We start from the raw sequence: 12,919 nt of genomic DNA, 5'->3' as shown, positions 1-12,919 counted from the left end.
GCTTTATTTTGACCAGAGGACTCAAGAAATATTTAGATGAGGAAGTGGTAATTTTTCTGAGTCATGAAGATTGGTTAGAATGTCATCAAAGAGAGAAGCAGCATTGTCATAAGGGAAAGAAAAAGTAGAATTAAAAGAAATTTTAATGGCAACGTCCAAAATATGCTCAAAATACTCTTGGTGTGCTTGGAATGTTACCAGGGAGGGTTGTCAGTAGGAGTTAAGAAGGAGAGACTAAGGGCAGATCACAAGAGCCTTGAATGCCAGGTTAAGGCATTTGAGGTACATTCTCTGATATTCTCGTTCTAACCTAGAAGCAGAGTCTAAAACGGTCCTTTAACTTGATTGGTAAAAATTAGGATGAGCGGTGCAATAAGGATGGAATTTGAAAAAAAAAAAAACTGTTTCAGGAAGTCTCAGTCCGGTGGGCACCCAATCTAATCCACAAAATACTATAAATTCAGCCTTCTAAAATTTAACATTCACCAATTAAAAAAAAATCTCTGAGCCTTCCCCTTCTCCATGGTTTATTCTCCTGCTTCTTGAATGTGCATGGTCACTTGTCAACAGATAAAATGTATTTATTCTTGTATAAAATATTCTTTGTGAAAATGCCCCCCCCAGAAATTCCTCCTGTGATGGAAATGAAGTGAATAATATTTTACCAGATTTTACGAATGGATGTGACATACATGGTGATAGTCACAAATCTAGGAATTTCCAGGTGGCCCAGGGTATAGCCTGCTTGGATTTATGGAGAAAATACATTTAATTCAGGACCAAGAAAAAGTAGCATAACATACATAGGAAAGATTTGTGCTGATTAAGAGAATTGGGTATGGATACTTGGGAGGCAGAGAGGAGAGGTAGTCACTGGCGTTGGAAGATGGTTTATTTGTGAGTTGGGTCTTCTGTCTCTGGAGGAGGTAAGAGCAAGTGAGATTTGCTGCAAACCCATTGACGTTACCTGTCACATCCCCGTGTCAGGTTGGTTTAGTTTGTAGTTGCTGCGTTACAATATGATGTAGCCTAAAATGAATGTTAAATCATTATAATAATACTGGTCTACCAAAGAGAAGTTACCATCTCTTTGTCGTTCATGTAGTTTCTCATATTGACAGTCATTGAGTTGTATCCACACCTACAGTAGCACACTCCACTGGGAAGTTACTAGATTGGGATTCTCCTCCGCCACCACTGCTTTCTAGCTGTGTGGCTTTGGGCACATTCCTTGACTTCTCTGAACCTCAGTTTTCAATATGTACATTGAGATAAAAATATCACATGAGCTTCTGGAAGGATTAAAAGAGAACACATATAAAAGCTCACAGATATGGGCTAGTTATGCACAATTTTATTTTTTTTAAGATTTTATTTATTTATTTGACAGAGAGAGACACAGTGAGAGAGGGAACACAAGCAGTGGGAGTGGGAGAGGGAGAAGCAGGCTTCTCGCAGAGCAGGGAGCCCGATGCGGGGCTCGATCCCAGGACCCTGGGATCATGAGCTGAGCCGAAGGCAGACGCTTAATGACTGAGCACCCAGGCTCCCCTAGTCATGCACAATTTAGTGGGATATGAAGTCAAAAAGAATGAGGGGTGCCTGGGTGACTCAGTGAAGCATCCAACTCTTGATTTCAGCTCAGGTCATGATCCTGGGGTCCTGGGATCAAGCCCTGTGTCGGCCTCCCTGCTCAGAGGGGAGTCTGCTTGTCCCTCTGCCCCTCTCCCGCTCATGCTCTCTCGCTTGCACACTCTCTCTCTCTCAAATAAATAAAATCGACATTGGGGAGGGTATGTGCTATGGTGAGCACTGTGAATTGTGTAAGACTGTTGAATCACAGACCTGTACCTCTGAAACAAATAATACATTATATGTTTAAAGAAAAGAAGATAGTAGGAAGGGAAAAATGAAGGGGGGGAAATCGTAGGGGGAGACGAACCATGAGAGACTGTGGACTCTGAGAAACAAACTGAGGGTTCTAGAGGGGAGGGGGGTGGGGGGATGGGTTAGCCTGGTGATGGGTATTAAAGAGGGCACGCTCTGCATGGAGCACTGGGTGTTACATGTAAACAATGGATCATGGAACACTACATCAAAAACTAATAATGTAATGTATGGTGATTACATTAACATAATAAAAAAGAAAAGAAAAAAAAACATAAAAAAGTCTTTAAAGGGGCACCTGGGTGGCTCAGTCAGTTAAGCGTTTGCCTTCAGCTCAGGTCATGATCCCGGGGTCCTGGGATCGAGCCCCGCATCAGGCTCCCTGCTCGGCAGGAAGCCTGCTTCTTCCTCTCCCACTCCCCCTGCTTGTACTCTCTCTCTCTGTCAAATAAATAAATAAAATCTTTTAAAAAAATCTTTAAAAAATAAGGAAATAAAAAAGAATGATCCAAGGAAGGAAAACTAAGAGATAGTTTATTAGTTGTTATCCAAGGGACATCAGCCTGGAAGGAAGTGACAATCCACCCACGGTATGACATGACATACAGAAGGTCTGCCCTCAGGGGGCATTAATTTTTAATCGAACCCCGACCATGTTAAAACAACACATTTAAAAAGCATACAACTACATTTCAAGCGTGCATCTGAACACTATTCATCTTAATAATATTATTCCAAAGTAACTAATTAGCTTTTAAATCTTGATCCTCCCCATCTTCAATAGCAGGCAGAGAAATAAAATAAGGGCAGGCTCTTGCCAGACAGATACCCTCCTACATCGTCTGCAGTCCCCCCTTTGTGGCTCTAGGCTGGGGTGCAGTTGCTCTGCAAAGGTTACCAAAGAGAACATAATCCTGCTGGTAAATGAAAGCTGTTAGCACTGGGGGTTGAACACTGATGATTCGGCATTTCACTTGAGGAGAAGCTATGCTCTTTTCTGCCATGAAAAGTTAACTTCTCCAAAAGGGCCAGATCTGATTGGGCCACCACAGGCTGAGTTTACTGATATGTGTAGATTTCAGGTGGTTTGTTTTCTTGCTTTCTGCAAAGGTGCTGATATCCTGTGATATCTCACCAGGGCTTCCTCCAGCCAGAAGACATGTCCTTGGTCTGCCAGAGTGACCTTGCTAACTCTGAGCCAGGGGGGGAGCAAACTTCAAACATGATCTGATCCTTCCAGTGTGTTTTGGAAACAGGATTACATGTCTCCCTATTAGCTGCTCTTTATTTAGAACCAAACAGTATTATAAATTAGACTTCCTGGGGCATTCTCCTTCTGGTTATAGTTTATTATAGTTAAATTTAACTATAATAAATTGAATTCACTGGGTGCTTTCTTCTTCCTCCCTCCCTCCTCCCCCTCCCTCTTTTTCCTCCTCCTCCTCTGCCTCTTTCGTCTCTAATTCCTTCTCCTTTTTTTTTCTTCATCATCACCATTATCAGATAGTGATCACAGAGCAATTCTACAGAAGGGTTACCCCAAACACTATGCTGTCCTGAATTAGTTTAGAAGGCATGAACGATTTGGTCACAAACTAATTTTCAATTTAATATGAAAAGAACAGGCATTTTCTGGGCCCCACTTAGTGCAACTCTTTTTTTAAAAGATTATTTGAGAGAGAGAGAACGAGCAGGGGGAGGGGCAGAAAGAGAGGGAGAGTCTAGCAGACACCCTGCTGAGCAGGAAGCCCAAGATGAGGCTCAATCTCACAACCCTGAGATCATGACCTGAGCTGAAACCAAAAATCAGATGCTTAACCAGCTGAGCCACCCAGGCGCCCCTGTGCAACACTTTTACATGAATCATCTTATTTATCCTCACCATAGTCTGGTAATTATAGGTGGTGTTATTTCCAACTCAGAGAGGTTGAATAATTTGCTTCTGGTCACCCTGGCCATAAGTATGTACATCTGGTGTTCCTTCTGAGATTTTGTTGGCTTCAAACTCTGTTCTTATTTAGTTCAATTGATATTTACTGAATACCTATCACATGCTAGGTATTGTAGTAAGAGCTGAGTACACAAAGTTAAATAAGGCATAATGCCTTCTTCCATGGAGTTTTACACCAGGGGAAGCAGATAAAACAAATATGCAAACAAGCATAACAGTGTTATAAACATAATGATGTATCTATATGTGGGATACAAAGCCAGATGAGGAAGGGCATGATTAATTCCATTCAAGGGGGCAAGTTCAGAAAAGACTTACTATTAAAGGGGACATAGTTTTGAATTTTAAAGAAAGAAGGAGTTTGCCATGCAGATAAGGATAAAAGATGTATGTAACAGACCATTTACCTATTAAAAGAAAGAGAAATGTGAAGAACCCAGCATTTCTGAAGTAATTTAAGCAATAAATACATATTGCAACAAATAATTTCATGCTGACTCTTTGAGGTACAAATGTGTATAAGCCAGCTCTCCTTTAGTTTTCAGTTTAGTGGGGAAAATACAATTCATACATAAGTAACTACAATACCGGGAGTCCGATGTGCTAACTCTTATAGAAGTAATATAGACACTGAATGCTAGAGACATTTTGAGGCTGGAGAGATAGCTTCTGTTGGAGGTGATCAAAGAAGGCTTGAAGGAGATTGCATTTAAGCTGGACCTGGAAGGACAGATGGAATTAGAAGAAAGGCATTCCAGATAGACAGACAGTACCTGAGCAAAAGCACTAAGGTTGGAAAGCTCCTCGCAGAGAAAAGAGAAAGCCCAGGAAAGGGGGAGCATGCCTCAAGGAGAGGATCAAACCCTACATGATTTTTACAGAATTGGAGGGATGCTTCCTCCTGTCTATTCAGCAGCAACATCCTCACCCTTACCAGACCTCCCTAGTGACCTTTCCCAGCATCCAAGTGAGAAACGCGCCTCCTGCCATCTCCCATGTTCTCTGGAAAGAATTCTTACTCCTAATAGCATGGAAAGACCTGATCGCTGTATTTGAACAACCCTGGATTCATCTGTTCCTCAGGTGCATCAGCTAACCCCCTGGAGCCTGGGATCTTCACCTGTAAAATGGACATGATGACATCTCTCTCAGAGGACTTAATAAGAATTAGATGCACAGTGAGCAATAGCACGGCCCACTTCCTTACAGAAACTCCTTGACATTCCAATGCTTATGGCTTTCTTCCTCACACTGCACCTAAGGCCTCAGCTGAGGAAGAGTTTATGAATGGTCCTAGGCTCTTTTGAAAGGATCTTGCATTCTGACATGTTGGTTTTAGTTTGAGGTGTTACAGGAGGGCGGATTGATTATCATCAGCAGATACAAAGAGAAATTAACCAAGTAGGCAGTAAATACCTATAAATCAGTTTTCCTAGTTGGGTTCCTGAGAAGACAGACTCAGGTGGAGATTGGCAGATGGGAGGTTTATTGGGGAGTGCCTCAGAATCAAAATGCAGAGTTGGGAAGTAGGATTGGGCAGAAGGAAAATTTGGGCGCTGATGAAGTTTCATCAAAGACTCCTGAGGAAATGGCCCTCAGAGTTGTCCTGGGTGGGGATGAAGGGCCTGGCTCGTCACACCCCTTCACTGACTAGTCAGGAAGGACATGCAGGCTGCCCCCAGGATGAGGAGTGCCTCAGGGGGGTGCTGCTTTCTTCGTACAAGGGCCACTAGAGGAGTAAGTGCTCACTCTAGAAGGGGGATCAGAGGTCCATCACAACATCTCCTGTGGTATCTGGCAGTTTTGCATACTTCCCTGAAGGGTTATTCTATAGCAGGCCAGAATTCACATATGGATTTTGCTGATAGCCTAGATATGGAGTTTTTAAAGCAAGCGGAATCTGTTTATATTTAGGGCATTGTATTAGTTTCCTATTGCTACTATAACAAATTACCACAAATTTAGTGGCTTAAAATAACGCAGATTTATTCTCTTACAGTTCTGGAGGCCCGAAGCCTGAAATCAGTTATCCTCGGCTAAGGGCAAGGTGTCAGCAGGACTGGCTCCCTCTGGGGGTCCTACAGGAAATCCATTTCCTTTTCTAATTTCTGAAGGTGCCTGCACTCTTTGGCCTGTGACACCTTCCTCACATTACTCCAGCTCTTGCTTCCATTGCTTCCTCTCCTGCTTTCTCCTTTGACTTCCTTGCCTGCCTCTTGTGTGGACCCTTGTGATTACAGTTAGGGCTCCCCAGACATCCAGGATAATCTCCCCGTCTCAAGATCCTTAACCCAGTCACACCTTCAATATCCTTTTTGCCATAGAAGCTAACACTCACAGGTTCTGCTTATTAGTACCTGGATATGTTGGGGGGGGGCATTTTCAGGCTCCTGCGAGAATTTTAGTCAAAACATCTTGCCCTGGTGCTACCTAGTGAGTGTGTTTATCGGGTGGTCGTTAGAATGGCAGTGCTAATGTATTCTTGTCTGGGTCTGTCTCTCTTAACAACATCAAGAACACTGGGGCCAAATAATGTGTTTCTCAGCAAACCCCTAATATGTTTGAATGAAGTCAAAAGACTCTTCTCTGTTCTGACAAAAGAAAGCCTGAACAAGGTCACACTGATAAACCTTCAAGTCTATGCTAATGGAGACATGAAAATTAAATAACATCTATAGAAATCATCAAGGAAAATAGACACCCCTGAAGTGCTACCTGAAATGGGGAGAAAGGAGAAATACCCCCACCGCTCCCTTCCTCCCACCCTCCAAGTTCCTGTCAGTGTCTCCCATTGACTGAACCTAGCTAGAAGTCGTTTTTTCAAGGGAGCCTAGGAAATGTTGATATAGAAGAGAGCAGGAGAGATGTAGAAATTGAGTATGAGAGAAAATCAACACACAAACCAAATCTCAGAAAAACCAAGACTGAAATTATTGCTAAATAAGTTTGTGCTGGTCATCCTGGCCTCATCACTTCACTTTTGTCCAAAGAGCCAGATACCCTTTTGCATAAACAAGTTCTTATTCCATCCCTGAGTCATTAATGATAGCATTATTCACTGTCTATGATTCCAAGACTGCTTTCCTGACCCTGCCTCGGAATTTCTTACCACTCATCTTCCAGCACGAGGAGCACATAGGAACTGGGAGAAGCTGGGGACCGGTGGGACATGTTGTATTCACTCGTGTGTGAGCCAGATAGCAGGACTTGAAGATAAAATGTCCAGCAGGAAAAAATACTTTGCTTCACAGTAGATTTTGATCAAATGCTAACTGTCCAAAATACATTTAAAAATTGTTACCATGGTTACTGTGCTTCGAAGCTGATGTTTTATGTTCCCCACTCAGCCTCCTTCCACCAAGCCTCTGAGTTGTGCCAGGCCTCTAATCTACCCTATTGCCAGGCTCATGACAACATCCTAATTGGATTTTAATTTCCTAGTAACCTGCAACAGTACACTGAGTTCAGTTCACTAGAGCCCTGAATAGAGATGCAGACAGTAGAGCTTCCCATCTTTGGCCTTGAAAAGCGTCTCCTCCCCCTGAACTCCCCCCTCCTCCCCCTGTTTTTTCTTTAACTTTTAAAAGTTGTAAATGAAATTGCACAGAAATACACAAGGAAGTCCTGTTCATCCTTCACCCCCACTCCCCCAATGTTGTTATCTTTCCTATAGTATATTATTATTAGATATGTTATAATATATATTAAATATATTAGATATATTTCCTATAGTATAATAGCCAAACCAGGAAAGTGCCGTTGCTGCAATCCACAGAGAAGATGCCTCATTTTATAAGTTGAATAGGATGCCTCAGGGCTGCGAATGGTGGTGGTTGGCAATGTGAGTAGTAATAATAATTCTGTGTATCCATGCCAGGCTTTTATACTTTTCAAAGCTCTTTTATCCCTTCCCACTAATGCAGGGGGGTCTATTAGCAAATTTCTCACTCTGCCAGTGGTTGCCTGCCGATACCTCCGTTTTACTTGATAATTCAAAAGCCAAAGAGCTCATTATGAGTAGGCTGCTTTCCATTTTCTCCTGGAAGGACACTGACATCAAGTTACCCCATCAAAAGATGACTCAGCCCCCTTTGTGCTGCACTTTCTATCGACTGAGAGAAATTTTTCCTTCAGAAGCAGAAGAGGCAGGATCTTTTGCTCCTGCACAGCTGCTCCCCATGCTTTGATCTGCCCTCTGCCAGGCCTACACCTAGTCTTCTTTGCCTGCCCAAAGCTTCCTCATCCTTTAAGATTAATCCTCGGTGTGCCCTCCTCTCAACACCATCCTCTTTGTACTTCCTCTTAAGCTGGGTTCGGTACCTCTCTTCTGCACTGATACAACTCCTTATTTATATTGATAACAAGCTTATTTGTATTGTCTATTCTCTTGACTGTCTCCCCAAATAAATAGTGAGTTCTTGGAAGACAGGGATTAGATTGCTTAAATGTTTATTTCTATCCCCAGCACTTTTTTTTTTTTTTTTTTTGAGAAAGAAGAGGTGGGAGGAGCAGAGGAAGAGGGAGAGAATCCCAAGCAGGCTCCATGCCCAGTGCAGAGCCCAATGTGGGGCTCAATCTCACGACTGTGAGATCACGACCTGAGCCAAAATCAAGAATCAGACGCTTAACCGACTGAGCCACCCAGATGAGCCCCCCCAACCCCACCCTGCAACACACTTTTTGAATGAATGGGTAGATGGATTCATGGAATAATTCCTGTCATGTCAACCTGGAAATGCAGAAAAGCTTTAATAATGACTGAATGAAAGATAAGAAAAGAGATGAATCCTAGCTTATCTTCTCTTATGGTGTCCTGTACTTTCTGTAGATACTGCAAGTTTTGGAGATACAGAACATGTAATGATGACAGAGCCAGGGTCCAAATGATTTTAACAAGATAGACTGATGGCAAGAAAGCACCAAGATTAAATTTCATAGAGTTGAATATAAATTTTGAGCTTCCTAATTAAATGTGGCAGCTTGAATACGTGCATATATCTCTGTTCCCTTCCAAAGCTCCACCAAAGTAATAATTAAGGAAATTAAACAGGTATAAATCTATGAGATCACAAAATAACTGAGTCTTGATAACACAGGTAGGCAATATGAACAAAATTTTGGAAGCGGGAAAGATGCACCAGTGACTGAAAAATAACTTAGCAGAGCTGGAAAAGCAGAAACCCTAAGTATCTATAGGGATGTGAGATATTAGAAAATGTATTTATATTCGTTTCGGTCCCTGGTTCCTGGCACAGAGCTCCTAAGACCCTTGTAATTTCCTGGGTGACAGGAGTGGTGTCTTTTGTTCTAAGGAGGTGACTCTGGGTGGGCTCCTGGATGAAAACTAGTCACCAGAAAAGTCAAGCCACAGTAAGAAGCTTGGAATTTTCAGCCCCGTCCCCTGTTCTCTTGAGAAAGGAGAAGGGCTGAAAATGGAGTTAATGATCAATCGTGCCTATATGATGAAGCCTCCATAAAAATCCCCAAAAGATGTGGTTTTGAGAACCTATGCGTTGCTGAACACATGGAAATGCTGGCAGAATGACTGGTCAGGATCAGGCAGGAAAGCTCTGCACCCCTTCCCCCCCTACCTTGCCCTACTTACCTCTTACACGTGGATGTTCTTTATCACATCCTTTTATAATTAACTGGTAAAGGTAAGTAAGATGTTTCTCTGAGCTCTGTGAGTTACTCTAGCAAAGTAATGGAACCTGAGGAGGTGGCCGTTGGAACCTCTGATCTCTCGCTGGCTGCTCAGAAGCACAGGTGACAACCTGGACTTACAAGTGGTATCAGAAATGGTGGGGGGCAGGCAGTGCAGTCTTGGGGTATGGAGCTCAGTCTGTGCAATCTGATGCTACCTCCAGGTAGACAGTGTGAGAACTGGGTTGAGTTCTCAGATACCCTGCTAGTGTCTAAGAATTACTAGATGGTGTTAAGAAAAACCTCCCCACATTAGGTGACCAGAAGGGTTGTGAACCTAATGGTCTGTGTGAGTGTGGATAGGTGTGTGAGTCGTAAAGGAGCCTCCCACGGAAGAAACACACAGTAGGGAGGAACTGCGTTCTTCCCTACACAGGTGGGAGACTAAGTTGTTTTGTTTTGCTTTTATAAGGGGTATGAAGCCAGTGAGAGGTATAGAACCTGCAAGGATTTAGGTATTAAAGGGCTGGCATATTTGAAGTCAGGGATGTAGGGAAGGACTGAAAATACAAATAGTGTTTAGAAATCTTAAAAGGAACTTACTGGAGACCCAGATCCCCTCTTCTGCCTGCCACCCATGCCCACCCCAGCACATGGATTTTCTTCTTTAGAGAGTGAGCCCGAAAATCTCTGGATTTGAGGCATTGGGCATGGAATGGGGTGGGGGTATGTTACCTAAAGACAAGATGAGCAGGGAAAATGAACACTTTCTGTCTTGTCTTCCTCCCTTCCTCCCTCTCTCCTTCCCCACCTCCCTCCCTCCCTTCCCTTCCCTTCCTTTATTTCTATCCATATCTGAAGAGTTATGTAGGGGAGAGGATTGTTCTATATAGTTTCAGGAGATAAAACTGAGATAGATGATAGATAGATAGATAGATAGATAGATAGATAGATAGATAGATAGATAGGAGTTAGATAACATCTCAAAATGGTAAGGAAACTAATCGACGTAGGCAAAGACAACTAAACTCCTGTTCAAAACTGGCTTCTGTGTGAAAGGCGACCTTTTCACTCCCTCTTGTGTCCTGATGAATCCAGAATGGGCCACCTCGAAACCTGCTGGTCAGTTATAGTTCTCTGTTGGGCAAAGTGGGCTTGGTGAGTTTTTGTGGATCCGTTAATTCATTCTAAAATAGGGCAAATGTAACGAGATTGTATTAAAAAGGGCAGTTTCTTGGATTGCTCCATAGAAACCAGCTCTGTTTGAGTTCAAATAAGGAGGAAAATTGTTGGAGCGCGTGGTTTCTGGCTCTTGACTTGGAAGCACAAATACCCTCCCAAAGCAAGTCCCACAGATATTTTCCAGGCCTAGACTAGAGGAGATGGAGAATAAATTCAGCAGCAAATAATAATTGAAAGAACTTATGTGACTGTGCTAAAACAACCCCCCAGAGTTGGGCTTCAGTCATCCTACATCTTCCAAATTTTTAGCCTTTCGTTGTGCAAGCTGCAAATAATTGACACCAGGCTCTGAGTCAGCTTTCTGATCCTCACCCTCACGGTTCAGATTAGAGTCTAATTATAAGAGCTACTCCTACATCTCCAGAGGCAGCATGCTTGGGATTTCTTCTTAAATTATTAATCAAGGGGAAAGATAAATTTGCTTGATTCCATTCCACAAGGATCAATTTTCCCGTAGCATATTTTTATTTATTTGTGCATAAAAGTCAATTTTAATGGTTACTTACTTTTATTATTCCCTAATTTTTCCATTGGCCTAGAGAATACAATGATCAGGCTAGTGTGTTTCACACAACCCTGTCTGAACACTAATGCAGCGCAATATTCACCTGTAACAATTCCGCAGACCAGAACATATCTGCTTTATAGATAGTGCCGGTCGTTAAAGATGTATCTCCCCATAATCCCAATCACTGGAATTGAGTCTGGCATGAGAATACTAGGCTATAATGATGTCCCCTCAAATTCAGTGTGTCCCAAAATGGACTCAATCATTTTCTTTGCTCCCTCAATGGCACTTTCTTTTCTATTCTCAGCGTGTTGCCCAAGATGGAAACCTGAGGGAACCCTGGCTATATTTCCACTCTCATTCTCATGTGCCACAGTGAATTAATCAGCAAAGCCTCTTCTCTACACCTCCCAAATGCCTGCCCCCTCTTCTCCATTCCCACTGTCCTCACCATCTCTCATCTGGACCATTGGAGGAGACCCCAAATGACCTCCAGGTTTCTGATCTCTTTACTGTCACTGTTTAGTATCTTCATCAGAATGCTGCCAGCTGAGTGACACATGTAATATATCCCTTAAAAGTCCCTCAGTGGTTCCAAATCATCTTTGTTTTAGGGTTCTAATTTCTTAGCATGTGATAACTATGCAGAGGACAGTATAGGGTTACACTTTTTCCTTACTTAAATGACCATTTCACATACACCCAGCAAGTTCTTCACTTTCTCATGGATCTTTTGCCAAAAATCAGGGGAACAATTTTATAATAAAAAAAAATAGTAAAATAAGCAAAGGAACTTTTTTCTGAGCCATGAAAATAGCTAAAGTGAGCATGAAATTGTTACAATAAATTTTGCTGAAGAAATTTTATTCAGCTCCTGTTTGTGTTTGGGGGTAGGTAATTTCCCATTATGTGCTTTTTTTGGTTGTTTGCCATAAAATACTTGCAATATTAAGATGACAAATAGGAACACATATAGCATCTCAAGGAGTCAAAGGTAATTTTAGGATTGGAGAAGAATCTAGCTAGGTGGTTTTAGCATTCAGAAACAGATAATTATGTTGAGGAAGAACTGAAGCATGAATAACTATCTTAATCCACACCTGTGGTGATACTTCCTTTTACTTCAATTGGAAAATAAAGATTAGTTTAGTGGGAGAGCCATGGAGGAATAGAACATACAGATCAAAGTCTGAACATTTGCAAAATGGCTGGATCACTTTTTCATCAGGACAAAGGAAGAATAGTCACATCAGCAGCTCTATTCAATCAGCTATCAAATATTTCTCAAGCATCTACTCTCCCTCCCAAATAAGCAAGTAGTTATAGACAGTTAAGTAGTTTTATTAATGTGCCATGTTGCAAAGGAAGAATACCAGTTGCATTTGATGGAAGGATCTGTCTTAGCTCAGGGAACTGCCTGAGGAAGTGATGTTGAATACAAGTTGGGAGGGCTGAGAAGCCAGATGAAGACTGATGGGAAAGGTGTTTGAGGCAGGTGGAACAGCATGGATGATGTTTTGCAACCAGCAGAGAATGAAACTCAGAAAATCCCCAAAGCTAGTATCTGAGAGAACCAAAAGAAAGGGGAGATTAACAAAGAGATGAGTGGCGGAGTTAAGCAGGGCCCTCTTGCCTTTATTAAAAATCATAGGTAGTATTCAAACTAGAAGCTAGAGATAGTTCTGGAA

At 42.2% G+C, this 12,919-nt stretch overlaps 1 protein-coding gene across 9 annotated transcripts in view; it reads left to right on the top strand.

Annotated features, from left to right (window-relative positions):
- DLG2 (discs large MAGUK scaffold protein 2) overlaps positions 1 to 12,919 on the top strand; it is a 1,243,318-nt gene that overhangs the window by 1,069,653 nt on the left and 160,746 nt on the right. The window lies entirely within an intron of this gene.

Source organism: Eumetopias jubatus, unplaced genomic scaffold (genome assembly GCF_037043125.1).
Source record: "Eumetopias jubatus isolate StellerSeaLion01/CBP00866 unplaced genomic scaffold, mEumJub1_p1.0 scaffold_13, whole genome shotgun sequence".
NCBI lineage: Eukaryota > Metazoa > Chordata > Mammalia > Carnivora > Otariidae > Eumetopias > Eumetopias jubatus.
This window is presented reverse-complemented; position numbering and strand designations above follow the sequence as displayed.